Below are 13,677 nucleotides of genomic sequence, written 5' to 3'. Positions count from 1 at the left end.
CTTACCTGATCCCTGATCGAGGAGCAAGCAGCATGTGACACGGTGGTGACCCTTTCTGCCTCAGAGCACTTTATTTTCCAAGTGGCTTCTCATACACCACGCCCTCTTGATTTTTTTCCCTGCCTGCAGGATGCTTCCTTTTAGCCTGCTTTCCTCTTCCTCTTTTTCTCTTATCACTGGAGGGCCCAGAACTTCTTAGACTCTTTTTGCCCTCTCCTGCAGTCTCAGGGCTGTTAAGACCAGCTCTCCTACAGTCCCACCCACTTATACCACATCCCCAGCTCAGACCCTCTCCTGAGGCCCTGGCTGCCTTATTCAGCTGCCTACTAGTATGTTCACCTGAGCATCAGACAGTTCAAAAATCAGCCTCCCAGGAGAAACCAGGGTCTTCTGCACTTGATTACTGCTCTTCCCTCTCACAGGACACTTCATTCTCCTTTTCCCTGAAAAAGTGAGTGCTTTTCAACAACACGATGTGTCTACTGGTGATTTCCTTTCCTTTCCCAGCCAAGCATGATGGTGCATTCCTATAATCCCAGCAACACAGGAAGATCACAAGTTCGTGGCCAATAAAAAGGGGATGTAGCTCACTGGTAGGGTACACCTGGGATCAATCCCCAGTTTAAAAAATAGATATATTTTTTTCCTTTTCTAGGCAAAGTTCTCTTTGGAAAATCATATCACAGATCGTGCTGTCGATTTTCCACGCTAACCCTGGGAATGTTCTTTCATTATTCTTACCTGTCTCCTCTTCATTCGCCCAAATTGCCGAAGGCTTGGTGCAGTGTGAGGAATAGGCCTTCATTCTGGAGCAGCAAAATGGTGTCAGAGAGCTATGGGAGGAGGCCCAACAATGAGCAGCCACCATATGGTCGTCTTCGGGTAGAAAAGGAGAGGCAGGCTCTCTCTGTCCTTGTCCTTTGTCCTCTGATCAAGCCTGGCTGACCTTGGGCCCTGTGGGGGCTGCAGAGCCCTTGGGGCTTCTGTGGGTGGTGGGTGTGGTGTGGCGACTCTTCACTCTACTGGTGAAGTCAAGGTGGATGTCCTTGCAAATTCAAGCAGGGGTCCTAAGAGCCTCCCTCCAAGATTGGAAGCCCCCGTGGCTTCTGGCAATTGGACATCCAGACCCAGGTGAGGGAGTGGTCTTGGTGAGAGGAGGGTGCCACTCCTGCTGGGTGTCACATACCTTAAGGGAGGGTTGTGGGAGAGGGTAGGGCCTCTGGACTACACCCACATCCTGGTGAACCTGATGTGAAATTCCTGTCAAACAACAAAAATTTTCAATGGTTTGTTCTGAGATGAAAAATTCTAGTTACCCCCAGCCTTTTAAATTTTATTTTGAGACAGGGTCTGGCTAAATTGCTCAGGCTATCCTTAAACTTGGAATAATCCTTTTAACTCAGCTTCCTGAATAGCTGGGAATACTGGCATGCATCATACACCTGATTTTCTAATTATAATATATATATTATATTATAATTATATATTATAATATATATTATATAATAATTATATATTATAATATATATAATATTATATATATAATTATATATATAATTCTGGCATACTTCTCTCTACTGGCAGCAAGAAGAATCTTTTCAATATATATATATTGAATTCAATATATTATATTATATTGAATATTCATATATTATATTATATGAATTATATTATATTCATTCATATATTATATTAATATATTATATGAATTATATTATATTCATTCATATATTATATTATGTTATATGAATTATATTATATTCAATATATTATATTGAATATAATATATTATATTGAATTCAATATATATATATATATATATATATATATATATATTGAAAATAAAAGTTCAAACCACCCTCCCCCGTCACACAAATCAGTTGTGCCAATCCAAAAGATTCAGCCCAGACTGAAATCTCTCCATTCCCAGCCTGTCTTCCTTCCCTCAGTTCCTGGCAGCCTCATGCCTCCTTCTGGGCCTAAATCCATGCAATCCCCTTTGGCTACTCTTTCCCATTCCACCCAGACTGTGTCAGGAAGTCCTGGCTCTCTGTTCACAATTTCTCTAACAACTGACCATTTCTCATGAGATCGAGCCTCACTTCATCAATCTCAGCCAGATGACTTCAATACCCTCTTAACAACTCCCTGTTCTTATCCTTGTCTGGCATAATCCTCTCTACCGGCAGCGAGAAGAACCTTTTATCTTTTTATTTTATATACTTATTTTTTGGTACTGGAAATTGAACCCAGAGGCACTTAACCACTGAACCACATCCCCAGCCCTTTATATATTTTATTTAGAAAAAGGTTCTCACTGAATTGCTTAGGGCCTCCTCCCTAAGTTGCTGAGGCTGGTTTTGAACTCACAAACCTCCTGCCTTAGCCTCCAAGCCCCTAGGAGCACAAGCCCGCGTACCACTGTTCCTGGAGAGAAGAAGCTTTTAAAATAGAAATCAAATCAAAACCCTCCACCAGGCTTCCATTCCATTCAGAGTAAAAGCCAAAGTCCCTTAGACTTCTAAAGCCCTCTCCATCTTCATCCCCCGCCGCCCCACAACCACATCTTCCCCCCCTGCCCCGGCCTAGGACAGCACACTGGCATCCCCCCTGCCTCTGGAAGAAGACACGTCTGCCCCCACCCTGGGCCTTCATACTGACTGTTCCCTCTACCTGGAATGCCTTTCCCTAGAGAGCAGCATGGCCCACCTCCTTGTCACCTTCAAGCCTGCTCAGATGTCACCTTTTCAGTGTGACCTTCCCAGAATCCTTGGCTGTCCTGCTGTTTGACTTTGCTCAGTCAATTTCTGACATATACAATGTCCTTATTATGCAATTTGATAGAACACAATGTCAGACCAGGCGAGGCAGGCAGCGACCAAAGGAGGCAAATTTAAAAGGGCCGCTGAACAGGCTTTATTGAGCTATCACTCCTGGTCGGAACTCAATCGGACCCACAGAGGGGTCAGGGGAAGGGTCTGAGGAGAAACCACCGTGTGGAAGTTCAACCGGACTGGACTTTTATGGGGCTTACAGCAGGAAGGGAAGGGCTTGGGACAGGAAAAGGTGTTTCTAGGGTCCCTTGCCCCCTTGGAGTTGGTCAGGGGAGTTGGCTGAACTCCAGGATTGGCCAGGGGGTCCTGCTGATTGACAGGCGTCAGTCACGAGATCTGGCTGATTGACAGACATTAGTCAGGAGATCTGGCTGACTGACAGGCATTTCCGCTGGCATCTGATTGATGTTCTTTTCCGGCGCGGGCTGCTTTGTTCTAAGTTGCCACTAAGTCGCCACCAAGTCACCACCAAGTCGCCACCACCGACTTAACACACAACTTTTACAAGGCAATATGCTTTTGTCTGTTTTATTCACTTTGATTATTTCATTTCAAGTGCTCAGAATAAAAAGTGTTCAATGAGCCAGGTGCAGCTCAATCCCAGCAACTCAGGAGACTGGGGCAGGAAGATTGCAAATTGGAGGCCAGCCTCAGCAACTTAGTGAGACTATCTCAAAAAACATTTTTTTTTTTTTTTTTTTTGTAGCTTAGTGGTAAAGCATCTCTGTGTTCAGTGTCTAGTACTGCAAAAAAAAAAAAAAAAAAAAAAAAGTATTCAATAAATGGTTTTTGTTGTTGTTATAAACCAGTTTGGTACTGGGGGTTGAACCCAGGGATGCTCTACCACTGAGCTACATTCCCAGCTCTTTTCATTTTTTTATTTTGAGACAAGGTCTTGCTAAGTTGCTGAGACTGGCTTTGAACTTATGATCCTCCTGCTTCAGCCTCCCTTGTCACAGGGATCACAGGCGTGCATCACCATGCCTGCCTGACTCAATGAATATTTGTTAATTGAGCAAACTGAATATTTGCTTGCTGACTTCACCTTTGTGTTTTCACCTAATTTTTCAGTTGGTTGGACAGATATGGATTATCCCCATTTTACCTCCACCAACCCTCAAAAAAATTTAACTTGCACAAATCACAAGTTATTAGCTTGAAAAGTGAAATTGGGGATCTAGGTGTACTTAGGAAGATAAGATGTTTATTATTTTTCTAATCAATCAGCTTTTTGTCTTTAACAAATGCACTTTGATCTGAAAAATGACAACTCAGCAAAGGACTTAGGACCTTAATTTAGGATGAAATAAACAGGTTGTGATGAGGGAATGACCTGTCTCTCAGGTGTCCTGAGAGGGTCAGGGGTTCTGGCCTGGGGTGAGACAGGAGACACAGCTGCCAAATGGAAGTCTGTAAAGGTTTCTCCACAGGCCAGGGAAGATGCTGGCAGGGGACATTTTGGTTTTCTACTTGGCCCCTCCAGGTGTTTTTTCAACAACTCTTACCAGGCTGCTGGCAGTAAAGTTTCTAATCTATTGATTTACTTGGATCAACACAGTCAGAATCTTTACCCCAAACCTCTGGGTTCCTCTCTGTCCTGTTCCTGGAACAGGCTGCTCTGGTTAGATAGGGAATAGGGGTGGGAGGGAAAGGGAGGGAGAAGGGGAATAGCAAGGATAGTGGAAGGAGATGGTCATCATTATACAAAATTCATGTATGAAGATGTGAATTTGGTGTCAACATACCTTATTTATAAACAGAGATTTGATCAATTGTGGTATTAAGGTGTATTAAGACTTGTAATGCAAAAAAAAAAAAAAATTATGAATGTAATGCACTCCTCTATTGTGATGTATGTAGAAAAATAATAAAGAAAAAATCAAAGTGAGATGAGTGTTTGGCCTCAGCTGTCAGAGGTCAGCACTAAGATGTCAATGAAAGAGTCCTCACGAGGGTGAGCGCAGCAGAGCAAGCCCAAAGGAAAGAGAGGTTGAGTGGGCCTCTTCCCCAGGGCTGTAGAACAGCTTTAGGAGACCAGGCCCCCAAGGTGACTGAGTGACTTAGGGATCACAGGCCCCCTGTCTTGCCTGCTCAGTGGAGAATCCTACTGTCCATCCTTCCTCCCAAACTCCCTCCCTTCCTCTCTTACTTGTAGGTTCAAAACAGGAACTCTTTTATTCTCCCGAACTCCAGCGAATGCCACCCACTTGGCCCTTCCAGCAACACCAACCGGAAATGCTCCTCTGGAACTTCCCTAACCAACGCAAACTCTCCAGGAATCCCCAGGAGAACTCCAAAGTAGCAGGGGGGGGGGGACAGCAGGGGTCTAATATACAATTGAATACACAGTTTAACATAACCATCATCATCTCAATGGCTCGCTGGGTCACCTCTCAACCACTCCCTTCTGGCACAAATGCCGTGCATCATTCCGACTTGGCTGTGGCTCTCAGCAGAGGATCACAAGTTCAAAGCCAGCCTCAGCAATTTAGTGAGACCCTGTCTCTAAATAAATAAATAAATAAATAAATAAATAAAAATAAGACTGGGGATGTGGTTCAGTGGTTAATCCCTGGTTCAATCCCCAGCTTAATTATATATATATATATATATATATATATATATATATATATATATATATATATATAATTTATGTAGAGTAAAAGTCACCCTTTTCTGGTCTACAGGCTACAGGTCTGTGAATTTTGACAAATGTACAGGGTATATAACCACCCTAATAGAGTTCATTTCCATCAGGATATGGAACATCTCCCCACTCCCCCAACTTTGCCCTGTACTTCTCAATACTCCATCCTGTCAGATGGCCTCTGTTGATGGTCACCTCTACTGTTTACTAATTGTTGATGAACCAGCCTAATTCCATCTCAAGATTGGGAGCCATCTCATCATAAAGTCATGAAAAGTTAATTTCTGTTTTACAACCAATTACTGTGATTTCTAAATTTCTTTGGAATTCCTGCCGGTGCCTTGAACTCACCTATGCCTGGCTTTCCCTCACCAGATAACAACCCTCTCTAAAACCTCAGTGGCACCTCATAAATTCTATGTAGGGATCTAAATTTATTCCCTACCTTGAAATGTTAAGCCATGTAGATCATTAACCTGCTATCTGCCTTTGTATTATGCTTGTCAAAATCCTGTTAGCTGTAAGTTCTCAAGACACCCCCCTTTGTAACTTTTTGTGCTATAAAATTTTGTTCCTAGAAAGCTGGGGTGCTGGTCTCTAGCCCATGTTGGGGAGACAGTCACTGATCAGCTCTCTTTGTGTACACAAATGCAAGCTTGCTTTAATTTGATTAAAAATTGGAGTTGGAAGGCCCCAGAGTGTGCCTTTGGTTCAAGGATTGTTGGAGTGAACTGCCTTACTAAAACAATTAGCAAGCATTTAGGGGAGGAGGCCTCCGTAGGTAAGTGGCACCCTTTTGGAGATGGTGAGGTGCCTGGTGAGGCACATACACACTCCTGTCGGAGAGAGGAGTGAAGTGTAGCACTGTCCTCTGGTATTGGTAAAGAATTCCTTCTGTGGGGGACAAACAGGTGCCTGTCGAAAAGAACCAGTGCACTCCTGTCCAGGAGAGTAGCGAAATGTTGCACTGTCCTTTGGTATGGTTTGGTGGGAACAGAGAGGTGTCTGAGGAGGCACATACACACTCCTGTCTGAAGCATTAGCAAGATGTTGTGCTGCTCCCTGGGGTTTGGCGCCTGGTTCTTGTTCTCCTGTGTTTGGTTCTGCGTTCTATATGCTTTTTCTGCCTTTTCATGGTGTGTCTTCTTTAGTAGAAACTTTAGACAATTGAACAACAAAAAGGCTAATAAGACAAGTAAGCCTGATACTCCTTTGAGCTGTGTTTTAAGGAACCTTTGACAAACTTCACCCCCCTTTTTGTTAAGCAGGATTAGGGAAGCAATGTTTTCTTTTCTTCTCCTAGTTGGCTGCCCTTGAGGATACCCACTGCAGGAGGGTGATGCCAGCTGGGGATCTAGGAAATGAATATCTCCTAGAGAATCCTAACCTGCCATCAGGGCACCCTGGCAACCTCTACCCAAATGTACCTCTCGAAAAATTTCTTTGAAACCCCTTGTCCCTCTTGATCAAGAGAGTCACAGTCTTTGGGACAGGAGTCTCCTGTGTTCTTCCTTTTCTAGCAAAGCAATGAACCTTCTTTTCCCTTTTTCTGAAAACCATGTCCTCATTATTAAATTGGCATTAATTGGCTTTGGGGCAAGGACTGGCTTTTCGTTACAAATTTTGACACCCCAGGTGGGACTTGGGGAAGCCTAGCACTCCAAGCAACTATACTTCCATGCTGAGGATGTAAGATGAACTTTTTGAGAGCTGACTACTGGAAAGTTAGAAGACAGGTGAGTGTGCCTGGGGTCAGAGTGAACCAAAGGAGCTAATCCTGTAAGTAAAGAGAGGGACTAAGGGACTCCCAGCAGCTGCCAAGCCGCTTTTGCTTTGGGAAATTACAGCCTTCCTTCCCTGCACTGTAAAGATTGCTCCATCTTTATAAAATAGACACTAGTATTGCTGTATGTAAAAACATGGCTATATAACCAATGTGATTCTGCAACCTGTACACTTGGAAAAATGAGAAATTATACCCCATTTGATTCAAATGTATGATATATCAAGATCATTGTATTGTTATAAGCAACTAATAAAAAATAATAATAAAAGGATCAATCAATAAATTAAAACAAGTATGAATAAAAAAAAAGATTGCTCCATCTTTGTCTACTTAAAAAAAAAGAAAAAAGAAAGAAAGAAACTGAATGCAGTAAAGTCGCCACCCAAGACCCTTGATTTTACACTTCCGGTTCCTCTTTGTGGGAGCATCTGGTCCACTCGTGGGGAAATCTGTGGTGCCACTGGTGTAGGAGTCATGGTTAAATGGGAACTTTGGGAGATTTTTCCCTACTTGGTCTGTCTGTTTTAAAGGTTTCTGTCTATCGGCCATAGTTTGGAGATCCTTTCTGTTTGTCTGTCATTGTATTTTTATTTGTATTTGTTTCTGGCCCTTTAAGACATGGGTGATATTGTTTCTTGGGAACAATCTTGGCTGAATGGGTCACCTATGGATGTAAATGTGTCTAAAAAAGATGTTTTACTGTAACAATCTGGTCTTTGAATACTTTTCTGAAATATTGTACTATCTTGCCATTGGAAGTTGTTTTGTCAGAGATAAAATAATTATCAGAAATACTAGCAATTCAGAGTGTAGGACTAAAAGAAAGACATGGATAATTAGTAAGAAAACATCCAGGTTCCCTCTGTTCGCATAGTTACTTCACAAGCCAGTTTAAAATCTCCCATTACTGTTCTTGTGCTCAGATGTACTCAATGTATTTTTATATTGAGATATTTCAGAACTTATGCCAGATGTTTGACCTCACCTGGAAAGAAGTTATGCTATTCCTTAGCCAAACTTTAGCCTCAAATGCCCCAGGTATGCTTCTCCTGCTTCTATGTAGGGAGCCAGAAGTCAATTTCCTCTTGAATACAAATGCCAGCTTTTCTGTTCTCACTCTCACCTTAGATCTCTTAAAAATATCTGAACAGCCTATAACCAAAAGGTTTACCCCCCCTGAGTTATGAACAGGATTCGGAGCAAGATTTAACCCGTTTGTCACTGAGAGAGGAAGAATAACCCTAGGAATGGTCATACAAGGAAATGGACCTGCTCAACAGCCAATGGCTCTTCTCAGTGACGAGCTTAACATTGTAGCTATGTTCTCAAAAGTAATAGAAAGTAATGTGTTTATAATTTTTGACATCCAAACCTGCCCAATTACCAACTAGAAAAAAATGATTAAAACAATTTAGGCATGAGGTTTCTGCTCAGAATCTCAGTTTCCCCAGCTCTGTTCTGACCTCAGCCAGGACTTACATTGAAATGCAAAATGCAAGTTCAGTAGGAGACCTGTCTCTGATCCTAGGAAAAAAGTAAAAGTGCCTTTTATCTGAACTTATTTTAAACTAAATTAAAAAGTAAATTGTATGATACTTTACTAATTACTGGCTGGTCATTTTTTTCTAGGACTCTTGCTTTTTCTTAGATTCTGTATGTTTTTGAGCTCATAACTTTGATCCTACAAACCTAGGTTAATGTTTTTCCAATCAGTCCTATTTTTATTCAACTATGGAGTTTTTAAACATTGCAATGGAGATTTCACCCAAGAAAAGCTACAAGGCCTTTACTATTGTGTTAACATAGTCACACTTGTGTTATGTGTTGTAAGTCTATATGCTTTTGTCCATATATCAAGTACATGATATGAAAATTGGCAGATATATAAGGAGGGAGCACTTTAAAATTAAAAAAAAAATGAATCCAAATACCTTTAATTCACGTGATTTCAAATAGTTCAGTTTAAATTGGGTAAACAGATGAAAGTAAAGATGTCTTTAAAATTAAACTTAACTCACAAGTCTCTCTAGGTGGTCAGGAACTAATAAAATGTTAATGTCTATAAAATGTCTAATATCCCTTGGTTCTTTAGTTTGGTATTCTCCAAACTAAAGGACTTTTCTTCAACAAGGAAGAAATGGCTAATACTGTTCAATATACTTGTCTGATATCTTGATAAAAATAAGTAAAATAGATTTGGCATGGAATTACTTATAAATGTGTTTATTAGACATCTGATTAATTTACAAGGTTAAAATGCCAATTGTTAAATATACCATCAAGTACTCTTAACTCCTTGGGTAACATTATTGATGTTTTTATAAATTGGTAAATGAAGGGAAGAAAGGATTTAAAGTTGCTTTGTCATCACTAAAAAAGTTTTTCCTAAAAACTTAAAGTCCCAAAAGGTATAATTTTATATACTTAAACATTGTGTTTTCATAAAATTATAAATAGATGTGATTCTATATAGGTTTATTGAAGATTTCTATATACAAAGGCCCAAAGTTTCAACTGTTTCAATTTAATAGTATTGCAAACAACATAAAGTATTTCTTTTTGTTAAAATGAAATAATTTTTCTAAATTCAGAAACTTACAAGGATTGTTTCAAATTATGAACAAAAAAAGGGGGGGTTAACAGATGGAAAAGAGAAATTATAAGTTCTATATAAGTTGATACATACACACACACACACACACACACACACACATATGTAAAAGGATCAATCAAGGCTATTTAAAGTTTTTCCTTAAGGTCAAATGCTAATATACTGATATAAACCAAAGTTTAATCTACATATTAAAAAGACAAGGATTTCTTAAAATATTAATTTACCCATAACATTGTGTTTATTCTTTTTTTTTTTTTTTTTTGAGCAAGTAATCTTGAAGGAATTAAGGGTCATACAATTATTTTTTTTTTTTTAAAGAGAGAGAGAGAGAGAGAATTTTTCAATATTTATTTTTTAGTTTTCGGCGGACACAACATCTTTGTTTGTATGTGGTGCTGAGGATCGAACCCAGGCCGCACGCATGCCAGGCGAGCGCGCTACCGCTTGAGCCACATCCCCAGCCCAAGGATCATACAATTATGGTTAAACAACAACTGTTATTTTGAAATTATGTTATTTCCTTAAGACCTAAACTTAATTAATATAAAAGTATCAAGGTAATTATGGTGCTATTACTCTTATTTGTATATTAGATATGTTCATATCTTTCAGGTGTACAAGTCTTTAAGGTAAAGCTTTAAAAGAAAATTATGTCAAGCTGGTATTCTCCAAACTAAAGTTGTATGGTAATTTGGGGTTTATAAGGATGACAAATTTTATTGGGGATTTATTTATATCATTTAATGTTCTATAACCGGATCTGTGATCAATAAGATATAAAGTTTTACATTACTTTTTACACTGGGATACAATTTAAGTATATTTTAAGTTAATGAGAGCCTAGAAAGGTTCATATCGTGAAACATGAAAGCATTTTGCTACTTTTCACCAAAGGGTAAAAGTTCTCAGCCTTTCTTTAATGTGTATTTTAAATGAAATATCATATTGTGTTAGCTAACATTCATGTGAACTCAAGCAACAATATGTGTAAACTTTGTGAAATGATATTTAAGAAACAAAGATCAGTTTCAGAACTAGAACACTTCACCTAAGATTTGTAGGAGCTCCGCCTTACCTGAGATAATGCTCTGCTTCCCACCTTACTGCTTGTCAGAATGACTCCAAAGCAGGTTAGACTTCATTTCATTTTAAGTTGTGTTCACAGGATTGATTTTTGTTGTTAAGATTACTAGGGTGCTCGCTTCGGCAGCACATATACCAAAATTGGAACAATACAGAGAAGATTAGCATGGCCCCTGCACAAGGATGACACGCAAATTCGTGAAGCGTTCCATATTTTTACACACAATGGAGTATTACTCGGCATTAAAAAATGACAAAATCATAGAATTTGGAGGGAAATGGATGGCATTAGAGCAGATTATGCTAAGTGAAGCTAGCCAATCCCTAAAAAACAAATGCCAAATGTTTTCTTTGATATAAGGAGAGTAACTAAGGACAGAGTTGGGAGGAAGAGCATGAGAAGAAGATTAACATTAAACAGGGACGAGAGGTGGGAGGGAAAGGGAGAGAGAAGGTAAATTGCATGGAAATGGAAGGAGACCCTCATGGTTATACAAAATTACATACAAGAGGAAGTGAGTGGAAAGGGGAAAAAAAAACAAGGGGGAGAAATGAATTACAGTAGATGGGGTAGAGAGAGAAGATGGGAGGGGAGGTGAGGGGAGGGGAGGAGGGAAAGTAGAGGATAGGAAAGGCAGCAGAATACAACAGACACTAGTATGGCAATATGTAAAACAGTGGATGTGTAAAAAAAATTACTAGGATCTCAAACAGTGAATATAATACATAACTCAGCCAAAATTCAAGATAGTTATTACACAAACTAAATACATTTTTATTTTTGTTAATTTTATTTTGTATTTTTCTTATAAACTAAATGTTGCCTGTTAATGTTTCCCTTCCAAGGGAAGCCACATTTGTTTCAAGAACACACAACCTGGGTTAATTTAAGATAATAAGGCATCACCTACAGGACAGATAGGATAGTACAGACCCCAATTAATAAAACGGGGTAAATGATTGTAAGGTTATAGAAATTAAAGTTAAATCCCAGGAGCTGGGGATGTGGCTCAAGCGGTAGTGTACTTGGGGCGCTGGGTTCGATCCTCAGCACCACATAAAAATAAAATAAAGACCTCATGTCCACTGAAAACTAAAAAATAAATATTAAAAAACTCTCTCTCTAAAAAAAAAAGTTAAATCCCAGCATTCTTTTTTTTAAAATATTTTTTTAGATGTTGATGAACCTTTATTTTTATTCATTTTATTTTTATGTGGTGCTGAGAATCAAACCCAGTGCCTCACACATGCTAGGCAAGCACTCTGCCACTGAGCCACAACCCCAGCCCGAAATCCCAGTATTCTTAATTTAAGAATGATGAGATTGACTTGCTGGATGTTTAAAATCAAGACTTAAAAATTAAAGTTAAATTAAAAGGGCCAAGAAAACCAATATTTGACTCTTGTCCTCCAAGTCAGTCTGAATCCAGGGAACAGGGAACTTCTCTAAAGAGCTTTGCAACTCTGAGCCACATAACCTCCCAATCAGGGAGATTAATGAGACCCCTGGAGAACAGAAAGCCAATCAGTGCACTTGCTATGAAGAGGAGACTCACTGGAGAAGGGAGACATCCCTGATGCTTCCAAGGGAAGCCACATGCTCAGCAAGACCTGGACGGACCCATCCTAGTGCAAATGGCACTAGCAGAACTAAGAAACTGCTCTCAAGTTTCCCCAAGAGTGACTCCCATGGAAACTCAGCTGACTCTTAATAATAGATAGAAACAAAAGTCATCTTAAACACCTAGCAAAGACAGTTAAAACCAAAACATAGCCATTCCTGGGCATTTAAAAGATAAATAATAACAATTAACTATAACTTAAGATATACACTTATGTTAGCCCCCTAAAATAAGTAAGACTGGAGGCTACAAAGAGAGATTCTTAGGAAGGAATGCCTAAGAACTATCAAGTGAAACTGCCAAGTCAGAAGTTTTGGTCGGTTTAAGACCTATAGATCTTCCTAACCTCCTACACGGGCAGGATCAATATTTGCTAACATAGTCATCTAACCCTAAGTAACAGAAATAAAGGGTCCTCTACTAGACTTGGAGGTCATAATAGTAAAAATCTGACAAGATCAGATGACATTGAAGAGCTTAACTACATCTCATGGGGATGGACATCTGCAGCATTAAAAGTTAAATGTTGTGTTTACATTCCTGATAACTCTGATGATGTTAGAACTTTACATTCCCAAATAAAGCCTTGTCCACTCTGGCCTCATTATGGAAACAACTTTTCAGCCCTCACACCTCCCGGTGAGAAATTATTGACTTCTATCATCTTCATGATATACATTGACATGTTCTAGATGCTACAATATTTATTTTGTGCTCATATCATTTTTGTTACTCTCTCATAGAAGCACCCCTCCTCAGATAACTTTACAACCTGTTCTTCCCCAACCAGACTTCAATCTGACCTGAACTCCAAAGCTGTTGGTCCCACCCCACATCACTCCCTCTCAGCTCCGAAGAAACCAGAATGGTTGTCGCTCCTTTTTCTTACAACACAAAGAAGTTTCTAAATTAGAAGTGGGAAACATAAAGCCAGAAATAGATAGACAGTCGATATAGATAGGTAAATCGAGTAAGGTCAGATCAGGGAAGCCAGTTTTGGGTGAGTCTGGGAAGTTGGGGACTGTCACCTGAGGGATTAAAATTCGTTCAGAGCTCTTCCTCCTTCCAGATTTGAAAGGGACACATAAGAC

At 39.7% G+C, this 13,677-nt stretch overlaps 1 non-coding gene across 1 annotated transcript; it reads left to right on the top strand.

The window, feature by feature from the left end:
- Positions 1-11,075: 11,075 nt before the first annotated feature.
- On the top strand, positions 11,076-11,182 carry LOC143402703 (U6 spliceosomal RNA). Its single transcript, XR_013091766.2, has one exon. It is a non-coding gene; the product is annotated as a U6 spliceosomal RNA (small nuclear RNA).
- The last annotated feature ends 2,495 nt before the right edge of the window (positions 11,183-13,677 follow it).

This window comes from Callospermophilus lateralis, chromosome 6, assembly GCF_048772815.1.
Source record: "Callospermophilus lateralis isolate mCalLat2 chromosome 6, mCalLat2.hap1, whole genome shotgun sequence".
In the NCBI taxonomy this organism is placed as follows: domain Eukaryota; kingdom Metazoa; phylum Chordata; class Mammalia; order Rodentia; family Sciuridae; genus Callospermophilus; species Callospermophilus lateralis.
This window is presented reverse-complemented; position numbering and strand designations above follow the sequence as displayed.